The sequence below is a fragment of the Nicotiana sylvestris genome, chromosome 1 (genome assembly GCF_000393655.2).
Source record: "Nicotiana sylvestris chromosome 1, ASM39365v2, whole genome shotgun sequence".
In the NCBI taxonomy this organism is placed as follows: domain Eukaryota; kingdom Viridiplantae; phylum Streptophyta; class Magnoliopsida; order Solanales; family Solanaceae; genus Nicotiana; species Nicotiana sylvestris.
The window spans coordinates 60863075-60869972 of NC_091057.1; positions in this window are offsets into that span (position 1 = coordinate 60863075).

Here is a 6898-nt window from a genome sequence, read left to right on the forward strand (position 1 = left end):
TTTTATCATATTAAGCACCCTAGTCTCAACCCACAAGTTTGGGTTATAACATTTCCAACTTGTCAACTTTCGACGAAACTTATTTTCCTCGATTCAATTAGCTTATTAACCTTTGAACCCTCACGATACTCCTTAAGACTTGTTTTAACCCATCATTATCTTTGTAAAGGTCCTTTAGTTCTCTGACTCATATTGATTTACTTAAGATGAATCCTAACTTGAACGTACGAGATGTCACACCTACACATAAAAGTAACTCAATTAAGCTAAAAAAAAATTCACAAATTATTTTTATTACATTAAAATGTAAGGCAAGAAATGTCATAAAGTATAAAATTATAGCCAAACATCAATAAGTAATATATATTGGCATATTATTATTGAACTTACAATGTGTTGTATAGATGATAAAAGAAAATAAATGATCAAGAGACAGTGATTTGAATTTTTCCTGAATAAGGAAAAACTGATGACCAAGTGACTCCTCGACCTAATGGAGTAGATTGGGCACAAGTAAACCACGACGAATAGGCAATATACTATAAAGTCTGTGGATTGACAGATGTTTTGCTGAGATTGAAGATTGACAAAGTGTGATTAGGCCGCTCGTGATTGAGTATTCTTTGGTATTATTATTTTGTGGCTTGAATATTTCTTCGTATTTTTAGGAAATCCATATTCCCTATAGGTTTGGAAAAATCCATTGTCCTAATAGATTTGAGAAAGGAAAACCTATTGTCTTTGTCAAATTGGAAAACTTTTCTCTTATAGGTTTGGGACTATTTTGAGATCTATATATAAAGGTTGTAGTAGGGATTCTAAAGATTTTATTGTACTTTCTTCTCATTCATAGTGGAAAATTCTCTCAGCTTCTGCCCCGAGGATTAGTCTTAGCAGAACCTCGTTAAATCTTTATGTTGATAATTTCTTTTATATTTGTTTTATGTGTGATTATGTGCTAGTTAACCCACGATCTTATGCAAAAATTGTTATCAGAGCAAGATTTGGGTTTCTACATATAATCTAGGGTTAAGATGTCTTCTTCATCTTCAACAAAGTACAAAGTAAGAAATTTTATGAGGGTTCTAGTTTCAGCTTATAGAAGATTAGGACGAAATCGTCCTTGGTATTACAAGGGTTATGGAAGGCAATTGATGAAGATTTCCCTGAAGAGATGAAAGATATAAAGAAGGAAGACTTCAAGGAGAGGACTTTGAGTGCGATCTTCAAGAGTGTCACAGATAGCGTTCTTCGGGAAATTGCTGAAGAAACTTCTGCAACAATGACATAAAAGAAGCTGAAAGATCTGTATTTTAAGAAATCGCTGATGATTGGGTCCAACCCTACACCACTATAGAGTGGCTAAAGCGGTTGATGTAGCTTTTACCTGAGAAGGTCGGGATCGAATCCACAGGGAGCTAATATAATGTTTGGAGTTGGATTCTTATCTAATCTAGCAGTGTGTAGTTGTATATAGTAAAATCGGAGGGTCCAATTTTCCGTCATTATGGTGCCTCGTAAGCATATTTCACAAGGTTCAAGACTAGGGTCGAGGTTCACCCTCGAGGTCTATCGACGCTTGACTCGGGGCGATGCATACCAACGGCTATGATGGAAAATTGGGGAGTTCCCAAGGCGCACAACTAGCGCTGACAAAGTCAAGTGAGCTAAGTTCATACTCGAATCATGGCATCAACTAGCTGTCCCATACCCATATCTTTGTAATAAATGCACTTGTACTATGTTGGGATTCCCCCTCCTATATAAAGGAGATCCTTGTCATTTTGTAAACATCTATTGCTCAATACTAAATACACAAGAACATTCTCTCTGTTGTCTAACACATTCTCTTGATCTCATTACTTCATTTATTTCTCATATTTATTGTGTTCTACTTATAGTTCATCATTTATTGCTTATTATTGGCCATAAAGAGCCGTCATTAATTTATTTATAACTGTTAGTCTCTATCAACCACCCTCGATAGCTCCCAGCCAAGCTTCTGTCACGACCCTAACCCCGAACCTAGTCGTGATGGCACCTCTCGTGAAGACAAGGTCAGCCAACTAAACCCAATTCACTTGTTAAAGCAGTTAAGCAACATAAAAACAGTCTAAAACATGATTTAATGATAATAAGTAGCGGAAATACAACCCGACACAATCCTAACCGGGGTGTCACAAGTCACGAGCATCTAATAGTACTGAACCCTCAAATGTAACTGCAGAGTTTTAAACACTAAACTAAGAACATAAGGGAAATAGATAGAGAGGAGCTCCAGGCTACGAAACGCCAATAGCTACCTAAAGACTCCACGAAGATCCGCTTGAAGCTGGAATGAATCAGCACTCAGGAACGGGACCAGCTATGCATGAATCTGCACACAAGGTGCAGGGAGTAAAGTGAGTACTCCAACTCAACGAGTAACAAACTTAAATAACGACTGAAAGTAAGAAAACACATAAGGCACACGGCATTCTATAATGAAGCAGTATAAATCATTTAAAAGCAGTAAACCACTGAAAAATCAAGTAAAACTTCTTTTAATAAATAAACAAGTAATTGACAGGTAATTAATGTAAAGTAAACAAATAGAAGTTCTCCTCTCGGGCACAGTATCAGCAAATCCGCCCCTCGGGCAACATCTCATAACAATACCAGCCCCTCGGGCTCAATCTCACATCACAATGGGTACCCGCGCTCACTAGGGGTGTGCAGACTCCTGGAGGGGCCCCTTACAGCCCAAGCGCAATAACAAGCCATCTCATGACATCAAATCTAGGCCCTCGGCCTCATATTAATCAAGCCACCTTGTGGTGTACATATCTCAGGCCCTCGGCCTCCAATCAGTATTAGTGTTTCCTCACAATCTAGGCCCTCAGCCTAAGTCAAAAATCATCACAAGCCCCTCGGGCAATAGTAAAACAGTATTTCTCAGCCCAAACATCGTTTAAAATATCATTTAAGACTCAAAACTAAGTAAAAATGGCTGAGTAGTAAAAGAGTGGAAAATAACATGACTGAGTTCAAGTAATAAGTCAAAACAGTGAGGAAATAGTATTAAAAATCCCCGAAGGGTTCAAATAGTTGGCCCCAGAATATGGCATTCAGCCCAAATAATGATGATAGCAATTAAGTTTCAGTCAAATACACGGTAAATCATCTACCGGGATGGACCAAGTCACAATCCCCAGTAGTGCACGACCCCACACTCATCATCAAGCGTGTGTCTCACCTCAACATAGCACACGGTATACAAGTCCGGGGTTTCATACCTTCAAAATATCATTTACTGTCATTACTCACCTCGAACCAGCTAAATCTCTAGCTCGCGACGCCCTTGCCCCTCGAATCGGCCTCCACGTGCATCAAATCTATCCAAAATCATAACGACGACGTCAAAATATGCTAAGGGAACAAAGCCCAAGTGAAAATGATCAATAAAGGGCACAAATCCTGAAATTACCAAAACCCGACCCCCGGGCCCATGAGTTCATACATATCAAGAATACTAAAATCGGAGTCCAAAAGACACCTCAAATCCTCCTTTAAAGGCCTCTTAAACTCAAGCCCTAATCCTCCATTTTTAGCCCTTTAATTCCTTTAATTACAGCCTTAATCCATGAAATACTGCCATAGAAATGTGTTTTAGGTCCAAAATCCTTACCTTAAAGAAGTCTCCTTGATTTCTCTCTTCAAAATCGCCTAAAGCTCCCGAATCCGTGTTCAAAATGGTGAAAACCTTCAAAAAATCGTGAAGGAAGACTTATATACCTTCTGCCCAGGGACACCCGCATCTGCGATACGCCTTCCGCATCTGCGGCTCCGCAGATGCAGCCATCCTTACCGCTTTTGCGGTCACTGACAAATCCTTATAATCCGCTTCTGCGGCCACTCCATATGTGGCGCCGCACCTGCGGTCCCTAAACCGCATGTGCAAAAACACCAGAAGCAGCAAAACTTCAGCAGCTGCAATAACATCTCAACTCCTCTGTTAACCATCCGAAATCACCCCGAGGCCCCCGGGGCCTCAACCCAAAGCACAAACATAATCTAATACCTTATTCAAACTTGTTCCAATCATCAATACACCTCCAACAACATCAAATCTACCAAAACACATCGGATTTAAGCCTAAGTTTCTAAAATCTTCCAAATTGCTTTTGATCAAAAACCCAACCAAACCACGTCCGAATGACCTGAAATTTTGTACACACATCCCAAATGACACAACAGAGCAACGACAACTCTCGGAATTCCATTCCGACCCATATATCAAAATCTCGCCTACCAACCGGAAATCTCCAAAATATCAACTTCGCCAATTCAAGCCTAAATCTACTACAAACCCCCAAACCCCATTTTGATCACGCTCCTAAGTCATAAATCATCTCCCAAAGCTAACCGAACCATCAGAACTCACATCCAAGCCCTCTAACACCTAAGTCAACATCCGGTTGACATTTCCAACTTAAACCTCCTTAAAAGAGATTAAGTGTCTCAAACTTTACCAAAATCATTGAGGATTCGATCCGACTAACCCGATACCACAAAACACAGATAACGAAGCATAAAGAAGCAGAAATGGGGGAAACAGAGCGGTAACTCATGAGACGACTGGCCGGATCATCATATCCTCCCCAATTTAAACAAGTGTTCGTCCTCGAATGAGTCAATAAACATACCTAAAGCCTCGAATAGGTGAGGATATCTGCTCTACATCTTCCGCTCGGTCTCCCAAGTACCCTCCTCCACGGGCCGACCTCTCCACTGCACTTTCACTGAAGCGATATCCTTTGATCTCAACTTACGAACCTGATGACCCAAAATAGCTACTAGCTCCACATCATAGGTCAAATCGTCATCTAATTGAACTGTGTTGAAATCCAAAACATGAGACGGATCCTCAATATACTTCCGGAGCATAGAAACATGAAATACTGGATGCACACTCGACAAGCTGGTTGCCAAAGCAAGCTCATAAGCCACCTTTCCAATCCTCCGAAGCACCTCAAAAGGCCCAATGAACCGCGGACTCAATTTCCCTTTCTTCCCAAATCTCATAACACCCTTCATGGGTGAAACCTTCAACAGAACCTTCTCGCTAACCATGTAGGACACATCTTGAACCTTCCTATCATCGTAACTCTTTTGCCTCACCTACACTGTACGAAGACTCTCCTAAATCACCTTCACCTTTTGCAAAGCATCTTGCACCAAATCAGTCCCCAATAGCCTAGCCTCACCGGGCTCGAACCAACCAACTGGAGATCTACACCGCCTCCCATACAAAGCCTCATATAGAGCCATCTGAATACTCGACTAGTAGTTGTTGTTATAAGCAAACTCTGCAAGTGGTAGAAACTCATCCCATGACCCTCCGAAGTCAATGACACAAGCACACAACATGTCCTCCGATATTTGAATAGTGCGCTCGGACTGCCTACCATCTAAGGGTGAAAAGTTGTGCTCAACTCAACCTGAGTACCCAACTCTCGCTGAACAGACCTCCAAAACTGTGATGTAAACTGAGTGCCTTATCTGAAATGATGGAAACTGGGATACCATGCAAATTAACAATTTCCCGGATATAGATATCTGCCAACCGCTCTGAAGAATAGGTAGTGCACACAGGAATGAAGTGTGCGGACTTGGTTAGTCGATCCATAATCACACAAATAGCATCAAACTTCTTCAAAGTTCATGGAAGTCCAACAACAAGGTCCATAGTGATCCTCTCCCACTTCCACTCAGGAATATCCATCTGCTGTAGCAAACCACCCGGTCTCTGATGCTCATATTTCACCTGCTGACAATTGAGACACCGGGCTACAAATCCCACAATATATTTCTTCATTCTTCTCCACCACTAGTGCTACCTCAAATCCTGATACATCTTTGTGGCACCCGGATGAATGGAATACCGTGAGCTATGGGACTCCTCCAGAATCAACTCCCGAATCCCATCCACATTGGGCACACAAATCTGGCCCTGCATCCTCAACACCCCAGCATCACCAATGGTCACATCTTTGGCATCATAGTGCTGAACTCTGTCCTTAAGGAGTAGAAAATGTGGATCATCATATTGGCGCTCTCTGATGTGATCATATAAGGAAGACCGAGAAAACACACAAACCAATACCCAACTAGGCTCCGAAATATCCAACCTCACGAACCGATTGGCCAAGGCCTGAACATCAACTACAAGAGGTCTCTCCCCAATTGGAATATATGCCAAACTTCCATACTCACCGGCTTTCGGCTCAAAGCATCGGCCACCACATTTGCCTTTCCCGAATGGTACAATATAATGATATCATAATCCTTAAGCAACTCCAACCATCTCCGCTGACTCAAATTAAGATCATTTTGCTTGAACAAATGCTGAAGACTGTGATGGTCAGTGAACACCTCACAAGATACGTCATACAAGTAATGCCTCCAAATCTTCAACGCGTTAACTATGGCAGCCAACTCAAAATCATGAATGGGGTAGTTCTTCCCATAGGGCTTCAATTGACGAGAAGCATAAGCAATAACTCTACCCTCGTGCATCAACACACAACCAATCCCAACTCTCGAAGCATCACAATACATGGTATATGAACCTAAAGCTGATGGTAAAACCAGCACTGGAGTTGTGGTCAAAGCTATCTTGAGCTTCTGAAAGCTCTCCTCCCACTCGTCTGACCATACAAATGAAGCACCCTTCTAATTCAACTTGGTCAAGAGCGATGCGATAGATGAGAATCTCTGAACAAACCGGCGATAATAGCCTGCCAAACCAAGAAAGCTATGAATCTCTGTGGCTGAGGACGGTCTAGGCCAACTCTGAATCGCTTCTATCTTCTTCGGATCAACCTGAATACCCTCGCTAGACACCACGTGCCCTAAG